Genomic DNA, 17,490 nt, shown 5'->3' on the forward strand with positions numbered 1-17,490 from the left:
GAAACCAGTGCTGAAAAGTTATTTATAATTTCATAATGAAATCAAGTGGCACTTATAACATTTCTTTGTTTCACAATGTTTGAACATTGAAGTAAGTTCACTTAAATATTCTCGCAACATGAATTACAGCAGGTTTCTCTAATAAGTAACACCTTATGGTAAAATTTGACAAATCATATGAACACATTTATTCACTAACTTCATATCTTAATAATTTCACTTATATTATTATTATTATTATTATTATTCAGGCCTCCATGGAGTCAAAAGACTCATCGTGGGAGGTCCTTCCTAAGAAACACAAAGTCTATCAAGACTCGTCGAGGGGAAGTCCTCCCTAAGAAACACAAAGTCTATCATACCACTCCTTAACTTTATTTTTGTACATACATATTATTGTCTAGTTTATCTTTGGCTATTTATGTATTGCTGTGGTTTTGGACCTTATGTATTTGTGTAACCTTGTTGTAATTTTGTTTATATGTAGATACTGCATTGTTAAACTTGCATATTGTATAATAATTTCTTTTTGACTATTTACGTACTGTTATAATAACATTTGTTATAATTTATTTAAATATAGATACTACATTCCTTGGCTTGGTTTTTATTATTATTATTATTATTATTATTATTTAGGTCTCCATGGAGTCAAAAGACTCATCATGGGAGGTCCTTCCTAAGAACATAAAATATGTCAAGACTCATTGAGGGGAGGTCCCCCCCCCCTAAGAAACACAAAGTCTATCATGCCACTCCTTAAACTCATTGACCATTCTCGCTCTCACCACTCCATCAAGCAATCCATTCCACGTTTCAACCACCCTCCATGCAAAGAAACCACTCCTCACCATCTTGCTCACAGTTTCCTTTCGTAACTTCCAGGGATGGCCTCTTGTCATCACTCCCTCCTGCTGTTCAACCAAGCGAAAGAACTCCCCAGTGTCAACCCTGTAACCACCTCTCAACAGTTTAAAATTTATAAGTATCAATATAATTACGGCTACTATAGCCTGTTTTTGTTTAGGAGTGTCCCTTATTTTAATACATTGGCTAACAATACTCAAAAAAGGGGTATATATATATATATATATATTTTTAGGGCATTATGGGTGAGTATAGAAGGCAATTATGGCAGAATAAAAGAGGTGGGAAAATTTTGTACATACCTTGTTTTTGGTTCTATGATGCCTTCCAATTCCAAGATCCTGCTGAAGGTTGTTTATAAATGGGGGAAGGAACATGGGGGTGTGTTTTGACGCCGGAAATAAGTTTGGAAACCCGGGTTACTATTAATAATATATATATAAATATATATATATATATATTATTTTGTTTAGGGCCGCATTTTTTGGGGGGGAGAACGAAGGGGAAGGGTATCCTTATGTGAAAACTGGGATAGGGGTTAACGGGGTGTGGACCATTTCGGTTGTCATCTGACCATCATCGGAACCTTGTCGGAATGAGTGTATTGCTATGTCAAGGCTGCAAGTTGCATCTGCCAAATTAGGGCATTTGTGGTGGCTACATGGCTGGAGGCATGGCTTAATTTGTAAGTTCTGGATCATCCAACATTCTGAAATTAGGTAGGGGCGGTGGACGTTGATAGAATTTTCATCGCATTTTATGGCAATAGTTTCGGATATTCTAAGCATTGTTTCGTTGTCTTGTTTGTCTATGATTATGGCCTTGTCGATTTGGGGGATATATTTTAGTTCAAGGGTGTGAGCTGCAATTTCTGTCTTCCCTGTACTCTGTGTTTTGTTTTTCTTTTTGATGTTGCTGTGTTTTTTTCTGTTCAGATATTCCGGAATGGGAATATTGCAATCTCTGAAGTGCTCTTGTAGTCTAGTCCATAAGGATCTAATAGTTGAGCCAGTGTAGTGTAGTTGAGCCTTGTCAAAAAGACTGTGATGTCACCTACACTGGCTCAACTATTAGGTCCTTATGGACTAGACTACAAGAGCACTTCAGGGATTGCAATATTCCCATTCTGGAATATCTGAACACAAAAATACACCGCAACATCAAAAAGAAAAACAAAACACAGAGTACAGGGAAGACAGAAATTGCAGCTCACGCCCTTGAATTAAAACATATCCCCCAAATTGACAAGGCCATAATCATAGACAAACAAGACAACGAAACAATGCTTAGAATATCCGAAACTATTGCCATAAAATGTGATGAAAATTCTATCAACATCCACCGCCCCCTACCTAATTTCAGAATGTTGGACAATCCAGAACTTACAAATTAAGCCACGCCTCCGGCCATGTAGCGACCACAAATGCCCTAATTTGGCAGATGCAACTTGCAGCCTTGACATAGCCCTACACTCATTCCGACAAAGGTTCTGATGACGGAATGAGTGTAGGGCTATGTCAAGGTCCACACCCCGTTAACCCCTATCCCAGTTTCCACATAAGGATACCCTTCCCCTTCGTTTCCCCACTCTCCCCCCCCACAACAAAATAATATATTTATATATATATTATTAATAGGGACCCAGGTTTCCAAACTTATTCCCCGCATCAAAACACACCCCCATGCCCCCCCCCCCCATTTATAAACAACCTTCAACAGGATCTTGGAATTGGAAGGCATCATAGAACCAAAAACAAGGTATGCTGAAATTTATACAAAATTTTTCCACCTCTTTTATTCTGCCATAATTGCCTTCTATACTCTCAGCCATAATGCCCTAAAAATATATATATACCCCTTTTTTGAGTATTGTTAGCCAATGTATTAAAATAAGGGACACTTCTAAACAAAAAAAGGCTATAGTAGCCGTAATTATATTAATAGCGTTTAAGAGGAGTAACATGGGAATTTTCCCAGAAACTATACTTAATTTAAAAGTATCAATCATATCACCTCTCCTCCTTCTATCCACCAAACTCTGCAGTCCACATTCCCTCAGCCGATCTCCATAACCATCATTGTACAGTCCTAAAATCCATCTTTGTTATCTGCCTTTGTACCCTTTCCACCGTTAATTTATCTCCTTCAAATCCCGGGGGCCAAACTGAGAATAATAGTCCAAGTGTGGTTTGATCAGGGTCTTATACAACGGAATGATAACTGTTTTATCTCTGAAAGCAAGATTTCATTTGCCAAATGAAAAAATTACAGATCTTTCAAACATATAAAAAGAAATAAAGGTTGAAGTAACTTTATAAACTAGTTTATTTTTTTATTTATTTTTTTATTTATTTTTAGGATATCTGAATTTAATATAGTTATCCTACAGAGAAACCAAGGTAAAAAAGTGAAAAGTCAGTTACTGAAACAAACTCCAGGCCAACATCAGCAAAATTCAAGATAGGTACTATTGGCATAACAATTTCAGTGGAAAAGAATAGAAGTTATTAGAGAAGTACTGCTTTGACATAATTGGTTTTACTGAAACAAAAACTGGTAAGATTCTTCTAAATAACAACTAACTGCAAAATGTTATATTAAGATAATAATGATTGAGGAAAGGAAGGAGTAGCTATAGTATTAAACAGAAGACATGAGGATAAGCTATTGAATAGCAGACAATATCAAATAGAGTGATGTGGGTCTATATCAAAATGTGGAATTGAAAAATGAAACTTATTTGTACCATCCCACAAGAAGGTCCTACTGATAAAGAAGTGCAGGAAATTTTCATATCATTAGAGCAGGTGGTTGACATAAAAAAAGTAAAAGTTGGTTCTTAGTTGGGATCAAAACTGCACAGTAGGATATATGTATATCACATAGAAACATTTTGGGAAAATCTGGAGAAAAAGAACAGAGCTAATAATAATTATAAATACTTATTGGATTTCTGTTCAGGACATGGACTAGTTGTTACTAATGCAATGAACAAACATAAAGATGTGCACGGATTCACATGGGGAGAAGATGCAAGAAATAAAAAAAATTATCATTGACTATATTATTATTGTTATTATGCTACACCTCCAGGGAGTCCAAAGACTTATCGAGGGAGGGCACCTACTCTACAACAAACTTCATCATCTATACTAATGCCATCTACTGCTGACCATCACCACTAATATTTTCACAGACAATCACAAACATCCATGCCCATGGTGGGATTCGAACCTGCAGCCTCTTGGCTGGAGAGCAGATACGCTAACCACTCAGCCAACTGACCAGCAATTTATCGGCATATTTTCTGGAAGAACATGCATCAGCAAATTGGTACAATGAGTCTGGATCAAATGATTATTATGGATGACTTCAACTATGGAGATATAGACTGAAAGGAAGAAAGATCACATGGCAGGAAGGAAATGGAATTTATACATCTTCTGAGAGATAATTACTTGAGGCAGCATGTGATAGAGGGGAGTGAGAGTATTGGTCCTGGCCATAGGATCAGAAGAGCTATCCATAACCAAGTTGGCCACTTTGCCTCTGATTGGCAAAAGTCTTGAGTTGGGAGATTGTAAAATATGAGAATTATTCTGTTAAGAAGGGATATATATGAAACTACAAGGCAGGTGATTACGACAAGCTTAGGAGGATGCTTAAATCTGTGCCATGACATCAAACACTGCAGGGTAAGGATGCTAGTAGCACATGAGAGATAGTTAAGGATCATCTAGAGCAGTGTTTCCCAAACTTTTCTTACGACGGAACACTTCACAAATCCTGAAATTTTCACGGAACAACTTGGTTATTTTATAACGTATTAATTAATAATTAATTGTTAATTTAGCCGATTTTTATTAATAATTAATAATTGATCATTAATTATTAATTAATAATTAATTAAACATTGATTAAACATAAACATCGTTAAATTTATTTGTGCTGATTTTCATTGACATATCACATTCTGATCACCAAAAATTTATCATAATATTATAAGTACTTACGAGTGAATGCAGACTTTTTCTCCTGTGTACTGGTAGTTTTCCCCTCCTTATGTACATTCTGGAGATCGCTTTGTAGACTGGTGGTGGATGACTCACTATCTGTTGCATCACAAACACCTTCAATAAGAGATTTCTTAATACCAAAATTAAACAAAGTCCCTTGTCTCTTATTCATATTAAAATTTAAATCTGCAGGCCTATTATTTTTAAAAAATCACAGTACTATGGTTTTGAAACTTTCACCCTGCAATACGAACTTTAGAAGAAAGTATTCAGTATTACTAGATTCGAGAACCGGATACAGACTACCTTGATCTTCAATTTTAGTGGAAAAATTTTCTTTATACTTCCTTGCTGATTGGTCACTAACATTTGCAACACAGATGTTATTTCTTTCAGTTTTAAGAACAGAGGATACGCCGCCCATTGTTGTAATCAGCTTGCAGGCAATTTTTATGATCGGTCATAAACAGCGGTATTCTCTTTCCCGATTGTTGAAAGATTTCGATGTGTGAAAAGTAATGATAATTCATGAATATTTCCATGTTTAAAAATATGCTGCTTGGTCACTGACATTTGCTACACAGATGTCATTTCCTTCAGTTTTGAGAACAGAGGATATGCTGCCCATTGTTATAATCCGCTTGCAGGCAATTTTTATGACCGGTCATAAACAGCGGTATTCCCTTTCCCAAATGTTGAAAGGTTTCGATGTGTGAAAATTAACGATACACAGATGTTATTAGGAGTTCTGGGTCTGAGCTTTTTGACATATCCACGAATATGATTCTCCTCAGAATATTTCCACTATAAAATATTTATTCATGAAAAATGCTTAGAAAACCTAAATGACAAATTCCAGGAGAACTTCTCGCAGAACACTTATTCACATTCTGTGGAACGCTAGTGTTCCGGGGAACACAGTTTGAGAAACCCTGATCTAGAGGAAGCAATATTAAATAGCATAGCTAAGGTAAGGAGGGTTAATCAGATAGGAGTTAGATTGACAAGTAATTATTCAAGAAAAAATGAAACAGTTTGAAAACAAGAATCAAATATTGAAATCTCAGTGGCAAACTGTGGTGGACATAAGTTAAAGAAGCAGTTCTTGAAAAAGAAGAATGCATACCAAAAGATTGTCAAATGAGTCAGCAGATGCTCTAAAATAATACAGAGAAAAATGTAAGACGAGAGATATGCTTTGTGAAAGTAGCTAAACAAAAGGCAGTTTGAATAGATGATATTTCCCCAGAAATGCTCTATATGGAAGTACAAAAGTCTGACAGTGGCTGCACTGCATTATTCAAAAGGTCTGGTCATAAGGTCGAATTCCAGATACTTGGAGTAGAGTTCTCATAGTTCCCATCAGTAAAATCAGAAATAAAACTGAATGTGAGAATCAAAGAAATTTCCATACTGAATGTTCTAGGTAGGATTTATGCATGCACACTTAAGAGGCTAAGAAAAATTGTGAAAGGGATGAAAAATGATGAAAGGAATGAGATGAACCATCTGAGGTCAGGCCTAATAGAGGTCATCAAGATCAGATTTTTCCTTTACGACAAATAGTTGAAAAATTGTGGGAATATAATAAGAAACTGTGCTTAAGTTTTATAGATTTGGAAAATGCAATGACAAGGTAGGTGCTCACAGAAAAGCTTTTTTTAATTGCTGCAGCAATATTTTTTAATTTTTAATAATACTTAATTATTTTTTAATACTGAGCAATATATGAGGGTGGTCTTAAAAGTTCTCGGCTTCAACCATAGATGGCAGCACTATTGGCAAGATTTTTTTTTCTAAGTTGGTACATCTGTCATAAGCATCCATGTAAAATTGCACGCCATTCTATCAAGTATTTTTTTTATACAGCTGTCTGAAGCAAGTTGTCTGTATCCCTTGAAATGAATAAAATTGAGTATCGTGCAGTTATAAACTTCTTTGTAAAAGAAGATTTAACACAAAAGAAATTCATTTGAAGTTCATAAAAGTTTATGGACACTCTTCTTTGTTTTCAGCAATTAAAAAATGGGCTGCCGAGCTTAAACATGGTCGTTCCAGCCTTGATGATGATCCACTTGAAGGACGTCAAAAAAGTGTAACAACACCAGAAATCATTGATCAAGTGCATGATGTGGTATTGAATGACCGGCGAGTCAAAGTGCGTGAAATTGGTGAGACTAGGCATTTCAAAAGAACGTGTATGATATATTTTGCATGAAGAATTGCATATGAAAAAGCTTTGTGCAAGATGGGTGCTGTGCTAGCTGACACCAGATCAAAAATGCATTCTCATGAAAATCTCTGAACAGTGCTTGCAGCATTTTAACAAGAATGAAACTGATTTTGTGCTTCAATTTATTATTATGAATGAGACTTGGATTCACCATTACACACCAGAATCCAAACAGTAGACAGAAGCCGATTGTTCAGTGCCAAAGAAGATAAAGTCAGTTCCATCAGCAGGAAAGGTCATGGCATCAGTGTTTTGGGATGCCAAAGGCATTTTGTTTATTAATTATTTTGAAAAGAGTAAAACAATAACTGGGAAATATTATTTTGATCTTTTGACCAGAGTAGACGAAAAAATTTGTGAGAAAAGACCTGGTTTGCAGAAGAAAAAAATCATCTTTCATTAGGACAATGAACCTGCCAACAAAGGTGTTTTGGCAGTGGGAAAATTAAGGGATCTGCACTCTGAATTGTTGGAAAATCCACCCTATTCCCCAGATTTGGCTCCCTCTGACTTCTGTCTCTTCCCAAAACGAAAACTCTGCCTTACTGGTCAGCGTTTTTCTTCGAATAAAGAAGTAATTGCAGCTGTAGAGGGATATTTTACAGATCTTACTGAGAACCACTATATTGATGGGATAATGGCGCTGCATAGCTGGAATAAATGTATTAGTCTTACGGGAGATTATGTTGAAAAATAAAAATAATTTTGAAATTATAAATTCGTTTTTTCATTGTTAGGCTGAGAACTTTTCAGACCACCCTTGTATAGTCTATATTTAAGTTGTAAGTCAGCAGTGAAAATCGAAGGACATACAGGAAGATTTGGTTTGATGTAAAATGAGGTGGAAGACATGGGTGCATGACATCTCCACTCTTATTCATCATTCGTATGGATCACATTATGATCAAAAGTGGCATGAAACCTGATATTAGAAATGGAGATGTGAACCTTAGCTCTTGCTTTATGCAGATGGTGTTGTTTTTCTAAATATATCCAGTTCATGTCTCCAAGATTCTTTAACAAAATTGAATAACAGTTGTAATCTATTTAACATGAAAATTGACAATAAAAAGACCAAAACTATTGGTCTTTGTATTGTCAATTTTCATAGAAAACTTCAGCTGCATTTTCAATGGAGAAACCTTCAATATTTATATTACTTCCAAGCCTCTGTGGAGTCCAATGATTCATTTATGGATGTTTTGAACACTCATAGGCCACGATAACTCTTATACCAAAAGTTCAATGGCCATGTAGCAAAGATTGCAAATACAACTAGAAGGATAGCAGTGCTGAAACGAACTTTGACTTGCAATGATAAGGAAGTAATTTTGTCTCTTTACAAGGTTTTGATAAGATATCACTTGTATTATTGCACAGGTCTCATCTCCTGGTTTCAATGACAATTTCTGATACAGTGGAAAGAAAGTGCAAAGGAGAGTGTTAAAAATGATATTGGGACTGTGGAATAGTGATTATGAAGATGGAGATTTTTTTAGACTGCAAACACTAGCAAGTGGGAGAAAGAGGAGTGATATGAATTAACTTCTGAGTCATACAGGATTTCAGTAGATGGAATTTTTCATTTTATGGAGGGTGGGGAAAGGATGAGAGCATCCTTGGAAGTTGAGAATGAATGCCATCAAGAAGGGGAGGGGAGAGCTAGATTTTTCTCTCATAGAGTGATGTTCAATTGGAATGGATTGTCTTGGATGTTGTATGGGTGATGTATGGTGATTCGATTATTAGAGTTGTGGTAAACAAGTAGATGCACAAAGTTTGTTTTCTGAGAGGTAAAATGAATAGAGTGATTGAAGCATTGGCTTCACTTGACTAAGCAAGCAAAATAGTTGGTATGATTGGGACAAATGACTTGACTGGGGACAAAGATAATATAAGATTAGATATCAGATGGTTGTTGACAAGGATAAAAGATAATTGTGTGATAGGAAGTGTAGTGAGTGTGTTGCCCAGGTATGACAGTGAAAAGATGAGGGAGAAAGCAAGAATTATTAATGATATGTTAGCAGAAATGTGTGAAAAGAAAGGAATGCTGTTTGTTAATGTGTGGAATGAGTTTGAAGGAAAAATTGTAAGAGATGGACTACATTTGATTGGGTTTGGTGATAGTCATTTGGAGAGACTACTGCTGGAAGGGAGAGTAATAAGTTCAGAGAATGAATCTGAGCAAGTAAGAAGTGATGTGAAAGAGCAAGGAAGGAGAGATTGAAGTGGTGCTTATGAATGAAGAAGTGAGTAGCATGAGTGTAGAGAATGAGAGAACAAGTGTGCAAGATAAGCAAATGGCAAACAGGAGACTCAAGGTGGATAGGGGAACGCAGCCTGAGAAAGATTGATGCTGTATGAGGATGTGAATGTGTGTATAGACAAAAAGAGTGAGGGATGACCTGGGATGTAAGGAAAACAGTTTCGATTTGATGAGGGTTCTGGAATGAGCAAGGAGAAAAAGAAATGGCAGAGAAAAGTATGGAGAAGTCATATCTAATAAGTGGTATCAGTGTAACTTGTTATAGATCCAGGAATAAGCTGTCATGTTTGTATATGAATGCTAGAAGTATCAGAAACAAGGGAAATGAAATGGTTGCATTGATTGTGTTTGTTCACCAAAAAATTGTTGGCAAAAATGAGACATGGTTGGATAAGAATGGCATCTTGACAGTAATAGAGATGGAAGAGTATAATGTATTTCATGAAGATAGATAAGGTAAAAAGGGAAGTGGAGTGCTATTGATGATAGAAAAAAGAGTTATGTTCATACAAAATAAAGATGCAAAAGTGGGGGGGGGGGAATAGTGGTAATCAATTTGAAGTAGTATGGTGTGAGATAGAGGTGAATAGAATGAAATACTTTGTTGGATGTTGCTATAGACCTGTTAATGTGGAGGATAGTGATCAGGAAATGTATAAGAAAATTAGCAAGCAAATAGGGAAAAGGGTAATCACTATGGGTGATTATAATTACGGCAACATAGATTGGGTGACAAGATAGCCACTGGAAGTAAAAAAATGAGTTTCTTGAGGGACAACTACCTCAGGTAGTATGTAACAAAGGGCACATGAGGATTAAGGGTTTCGGATTATTATTATTATTCTCAACCACTACACCGAACCTCTACTACAAATTTGATCATCTCATCAGATGATGTTATTATAAATGAGGTGTCAAATCTCATTCCAGTTGATTAGAGTGACCATGAAGCTGGCAGCTTGGGTGGTTGCAAGCCATTTGAGGACTTCTCTGAGGAAAGGGTATATGTGGAACTACAAGGCTTGTGGTTATATGAAGCTCAAGAGAAAGCTTGGAGCTGTAGTATGGAATAAGGAGTTAGGTGAAAAGGAGATTAGTGCTGCTTGTGTGATATTCAAGATCTAGTAGAAGCAATATCTAAATGGTATTATTTCTGAGTTTTAAAAGAGGTAAACCGTGAGTAGACATAACTATACATAATAAATAACGGAAAAACTCACGTAGAAATATTATTTAATGGTATAATTTTCGCCTGTGTGTCACAGGCATCTTCAGAAGAAGATGAAGATGCCTGTGACACACAGGCGAAAATTATACCATTAAATAATATTTCTACGTGAGTTTTTCCGTTATTTATTATGTATAGGTATTATTTCTGGGAAAATTCCCATGTTACTCTTCTAAAATAAACTATTATTTTAATGGCTAATATAGCCTACTTTTGTGTTATGAAGTGAAGTGTTATTTCGTGAAGTGTTATAAAACGAAAGTAGACTATGAAAGTAGCCTACTTTAGTTTTATAACACTTCAGTAATGCCCTAAGATTTGAATAAAAGGCCAATGACATTGTAAAAAAAAGGTGCACTCCTAAACAAAAGTTGCTGTATTAGCCATTAAAATAATAATATCTAAATGTATTCCAAAGGTCAGAAGATTAAATAACGTAGGCGGGAAATGGATGAATGAAGAGATTAAGCATGCAATACAGATAAAAAGCATTATGAAGGCAACATAAGCAGATTGGTAATAATCAATTCCATAAGGAATAAAAAAACTGGCAAGGAGGATGACTCAGTTGGTAAGAGTAGCAAAAGTTGAATATTAGCAGTTAGCTAATGAAGTCAAAAAAATCCCAGGGAGTTCTTTTGAGATGTAGTCAGAAAAAGAACGATTATGGTTGCAGCATTGATTGGAGAAAATGGTATAAGGACAACTGCTGCAGAGGATATAGTGGAGATATTTAATGAGCAGTTCATAAAGGTGTTTCATCCTTATGAATGTGAATATCATGGAGAGTTTGAGAGCAAAGTTGATATTGATAAGGTTATGGGACGTGATGATATATATCACTATGTATTTTGAAGGAATGTGCCAGAGAGGTGAGATCTGGCTTGACATATTTGTTTAAGGTGACAGAAGTCAAGCATCAAATTATAGGCCAATCTATATGTGTCAGGTGCTTGTGGTTAAAGTGTTTGAAAGACTGGTGATAATCAGGATCCAGAATTGGGTACAATAATGGTATTAACTTTGCTGGATAGCACAGATTTGCTAAAGGGAGGTCATGGTCATTTGGAGAGACTACTTGTTACAATAAGGTGACAGCAACATTGGATGTGGGAGGTGGATACACAATAGCATACTCAGACTTTGTAAAGGCTTTTGATAGGTTACCACATGACAAATTGATAGTCAAACTAGAGCTGATGGGGTTGGATATTAGACTAGTTCATTGGATTGGAGATTGGCTGTCTGATAGGGTGTGTGTGTCTGTGTGTATGGGGGAGCAATATCAACGAAGAGGAAAGTCACTAGTGGTGTGCTTCAGTAGTCTGTCTCAGGGCCATTGCTGTTTATCCTGTATGTTTATGATATTGGAGAAGATTTGAATGGGGTATTCAATTGTTTGCAGATGAGGCAAAGTTGGGGTGAACTATGAGGAGTAGAGCAGACATTGTAGCCTTACAAGAAGACTTCAGTAGACTGAGTGAATGAGTACAGGTGTAGAGATGACAATTCAGTGTTGCAAAATGTAAGGTTTTATAACTTGGAAAACAAAGATGGAATGTAGATTTTACTTTTGGTGGAGATATATTGTTAAAGGTGGAGGAAATAAGGATCTGAAATTTAGAGGATATATTGCCAAAATTATGAGGACAACACAACAAATGCTTAGAATGATGCATAAGACACTGACTTATAGAAGCAAGAAGGTTCTGTTTCCATTGTATAAGGATCTGATTAGGTCACATATGGACTACTGTGCACAGATTTCATTATCTGGTTTTCAAAAGGATGAAGGGATGTTGGAGAGGGTCCTAAGGAGATTGACCAAAATAGTTTCTGATCTATAGAATGTTCTTGGGATAATAATAATGATGATGATAATAGTCTTCTATGCTCTTTTCTAATTTTTTCCCATTGATTAGAGAGAGGGCACTAGCATCATCCTTAGTAGTAGCTACCATACACATGGTACTCAGATAAGTCATTATTTTTTAGTAGATACTAGCAGTATTGTTATATAGAATTAGTGGCCTTTTTTTTTTTTACTTTGTTGTTAAGTGGTGTTGTTTAGTCAACTATTACACAATATACTTCAGAAATGTTTTTTGTTATGGCACTGATGTGCATGAGAAAAATCAGTCAATATCAAGACATTGATGTTTGACTGATATCACTGTGCCAGATGTAGTAGAATGTAATGTAATGTATGATTAATGTATTCATTGCAGAGAGTGTGTGGTTTGTGGTATGAGAGTGAGGATGGAGAAAATATCTGTCAAATGTTTTGTAAGCAAGTATAAGAAATGTGAGTCATATCGGGAGCAAAAGAATGAAGTGATTGATATTATTGATATAAATCAGGATTATCACTTGGCTAAGCCACTAGGCTACCCATGCGGACTGCGTGGTTTGCCTAGTGGCTTTGAGCTTCGCAACCTTATGCCTGTGGAAAGAGTGTCCTAGATTCGATTCCTGTCGATGACGTGAGGGGCTTAAGGATCTTCCTCAGCCATAGCCAAGTTGGCTGGTCTTGGGCATAGAACAGCAGGGTTTTTCTCCCCAGTTTATCTGGGATTTTTCCTCCAGCAAGCAGGCAAACCAGCTCCATGAACACACACACACACAGATTGCAGTCATGAACACTACCCTTAGGAGATGCAGCAAAGAGTGATGAACCGGCTGCATTAATTTTGTTGTGAACCCCTCATTAGGGGACTCTACCCGTCCTAAAGGGATGGATGAGATCAATCAATCAAATCTGTGCAAAACAAAAATAGGAAGTCAAGTCATCTACCATTTCCACTTTCATTACCCTTTTAGGCAATGCTTTCTGTGCTTGCAAAAAAACTTACTTCCTACCCGTTTACTCACTACTTCATTTTGCAACTTCTGGGGATGGCCCCTTGTCCTTGTTCCTTCCCTTCATTCTACCATATGAAAAATCTTCTCAGCGTTAATCTGATAATAACCCTTCGACTCTTCAGTGTGATGGAGACATTTAATTGTCTCCATCATATCCATCCTTTTCCTTCTATCAACCAAACTCTACATTCTGCAGAGTAGATAGGAATATGATAGGAATAGTAATAGCAATAGAAACATGATCTCAGTCTATCCTCACAGTCCTGATATCATTTTTGTTATCCATCTCTGTACCCTCTCTTCATTCTCTTCAAATCCTGGTGACCAATCTGAGCACAGAAATCCAGATGTGGTGTGATCAAAGCTTTGTACAATGGGACCACCACCATTTTATCTCTCCCGGTCAGTGTCCTCCTCAATATTGAATATTGCAGCAATTCTCTGAGATATCTTCATAACCTTTGCGGTATGTCCTCTCTGAACTTCAAATTCTGAAACATTAGCACTATTACTAATAAACCTTCTGAGCTTCATATTATCTGCTGCAAACAACTGGGTATATCTCTCTGTAGTCAGCTTTTCTAAATCCTGAAGAGCAAAAAGATCAACATGGTTCCTAATAGCTCTCCAAAGCTTCACTTCATCTGTAAACAACTGAATATCTTGCTGTAGTCCCATGACCAGTGCCGGATTTACATATAAGCTAAAAAAGCTACAGCTTTGGGCCTCGCAATCTGCCGGGGCCTCAAATAAAAAAACAAAAAAATATAAAAATTGATAAAAAAATATTCGTAGAAAAATCCCTCAAACGAAGTCAGACATATCACGATGATAATTTCTAAATAATTTTAAATATACAAAATATAACATTAAAATAATTTTGGGGCATTGTAAAAGTGATTGAGATATTTTGTCTTCTTTTTTTTTTTTTTTTGGAGCCTTATTTGTCGTTTTTAAAACCCTTTAATTATATAATTATTTCTGTGATTTTGTAAACGCATACTTTATTATTTTTTTAATAAAAATTAAAAGACAATATATTTTCATATATTAAAAAGGCGTATATATTTTAAATTTTTCTGAGACCAGCTGATGTAATTTAAAACAGAAGGGGGCATCTGGGTTTTGTATAGCTTAGGGCCTCAGCAAGTCTAAATTCGGCCCTGCCCATGACAATATCATTGACATAAAGATTGAATAGTAATGGTCTCAGTACTAAACCCTGTGAAACTACACTTGTAACCTGCCTACTCCCTGACACTGCTCCCCATATACATCTCTCTCTCTGAAATCTATCAGAAAGGCAATTACCAATCAAATCCACTAACTTGATATCCATACCCATATGGTGCAATTTAAAAACCAACTTGTCATGTGGCATCCTGTCAGGTGTCTTTAAAAAATCCAAAAATATGACAGTGTATGCCTTACTCTCATCAACTACTGGTCTTGTTACTGTATGTAAAAGTAACCAGATTTTTTAAACAAGAGCACCACTTAACAAATGCTGGCCTGCATAAATTATATTGCCCTTACTGCCTAATTCTGTATATGAGTTTTACTCATTTTTCTAAAATCTTAACAATTACAGAAGATATACAAACAGGCCTGTAGTTTGTTACCTCCATTCTACCACTACCTTTATGCAATGGCATTATTTTTCTTCCTTCCTTCCACACCCATGACTTTCTTTAAACAGCCAAGTCAGTGGAACAGTTTAGTTTCAGCACATTCCCTTAAAACACGTAGTGAAATTCCATCTAGTCCTCTTGTATTAGTGATATTTAGTTTACTCATTATTCAAAACATGTCCTCTTTATTCACTTCTAGCACTTCACTAGTCCTTAAGTTAAAATTTTGTAGTCATCCAGTTGATTTCAAATCGCTTTATATATGGCCTAACGGATTTGATTTGAAATATCTAACAATAAGTTTATGGATGTTCACCTATAAGTCTGCTTCATTTACTCAAATTTTGTCAAAAATTGTTTGTTTCAAGATGTGGGAAGATACAATATTATCTTCAAGGCTTTCTGAGTCATCTTCAATATACCAGTTGTAAACAAAACTGGCGGTATTTGCTTGTGTCTGTCATTAGTTTATATCATTACACTGGCACTCTTTAATTTTAACAAAATTTATATTTGAATGATTGACATCTGCTACTACTGTCATACCATCAGATGTTACAATATCCAGAAAATTCACCAAAAACAATTTATTGAATGACAATTTACAAAAAGCCAATTTATCAAAAAAACAAATTAATCAAATAAACCATAAATTGAAAGACACTTCATTAACAACAGTTTCTCAAAAAAGTGATTCATCGAATGACAATTAATTGAAAATCTAATTTTTTGAAAGGCAATTTGTTGAAAACCAACAATTCGTCGAAAAATCACAGTTCACTTAACTACAAATCATCGAATGAAAAGGTCACCGAAAAATGAATTATAAAGACATGAAGCGAAGTGTATTTATCAAAAAGAACTGTGGTTTTTATTGAATTAGCTTGTAACACATTGAAGCTTAGCATGATATTCTCTTTATATATATATATATATATATATTAGATCTGGTAATTTTTATTTTTATTATTATTTTTTTTTTTTGAAAGATAATACTCTTAGTCAGTATATGCCTTTCATGTATTTTATTTGTGTTTTACACAATCTAGAAAAGACTATATAAAAAAAAATTGCATGGAATCCTTACATTCCTAATTTAAAGCGCTTATTACTATTACTGCTAATTATTATTAATAGTAGGTGCATTATTATTATTATTAGTAGTAGTAGTAATAATAATGGTTATTATTATTCACCCTCATCAACCATCAGGTTGATGAGATAGCAATGCTACATTAGATATGTGTGTAGTCCCATAAACACACATATCTGTAGATATGTGTGTTTATGGGACTCTTTTGCCTGTTTCCCAGAGACAAAACCCTGCCATCTCTATATGAGGCCTGCTTTCACAGGGAATATTATGTTAAATTACTAGGGAATAATGTTAAAAGTAGTCCTGCTTTAGCAATCTATTAACTTTTTATAATAGAATGACATCTGAGTTGGACAAAGGAACTGGCTATGCAGTGGTACTTCTGGATTTTGCTAAGGCTTTTGACAGGATACCCCCATGGAACACTGTTACGCAAATTGGAGCAGATGGGAATGGATACTAAATTGGTGATATGGATAGGAGAATGACTCAGAGAGAGATACCAGAAGGTGGTGTATGGAGGAGCTGAGTTCAGGATGAGGCAGGTGACCAGTAGTGTGCCTCAGGGCTCTGTGCTTGCGCCATTGTTGTTTAATTTGTATACAAATGATATAGGAAATGGCTTAAAAGGAGATATTCAGTTGTTTGCTGATGATGCAAAATTGGGTAGCGCAATAAAAAATCAAGCTGATGTTGAAAGTTTGCAGGATGATTTAAATAAGCTGGTAGAATGGGCAAAAGATAATGGATGTCAGTTCAATGTGGAAAAGTATATGCATTTTGGGATTAAAAGATTACTAGCTGTGTACTACATTAATGGAACAGTACTCCAAGAGATTGATGAGGCTAGGGACTTAGAGGTGTTGGTAGATAGGGGGATGAAGTTCAGGGGACACATTGTTAAGGTGTCCAAGATTGCACATAGGATTACTTGCTTGTTGAGGAACACACTGACATCCAGAGATAAAGAGGTTATTATTCCCCTTTATAAAGCGTTGATACTTCCACATTTGGATTACTGTGCTTAGGTCTGGTCACCTGGATTCCTTGTAGATGAGGAGGCTGTGGAGATGGTTCAGAGAAGAGTGACTAAGTTGGTGAGTGATGTAAAAAATGCTCCCTACATTGATAGATTGAGTGCTTGTGGATTGCAGAGGTTGGTTGATAGGAGGAGAAGAGGGGATATGATAGAAACATTTAAATTACTGAAAGGTTTTTATCGGATTGATGCAGGGGAAATGTTATATAGTGATGGAAGAAAGAACAAGAGGTCATCCCTGGAAATTAA

The 17,490-nt window shown here is 35.8% G+C and overlaps 1 protein-coding gene across 2 annotated transcripts in view; it reads left to right on the top strand.

Moving 5' to 3' along the window:
- The window catches only part of LOC150108871 (beta-1,3-glucosyltransferase), a 310,372-nt gene that overhangs the window by 176,096 nt on the left and 116,786 nt on the right, over window positions 1-17,490 (top strand). The window lies entirely within an intron of this gene.

Source organism: Typopeltis vanoorti, chromosome 2, assembly GCF_054136105.1.
Source record: "Typopeltis vanoorti isolate ZY-2024b chromosome 2, IOZ_Tvanoo_1.0, whole genome shotgun sequence".
In the NCBI taxonomy this organism is placed as follows: Eukaryota; Metazoa; Arthropoda; class Arachnida; order Uropygi; family Thelyphonidae; genus Typopeltis; species Typopeltis vanoorti.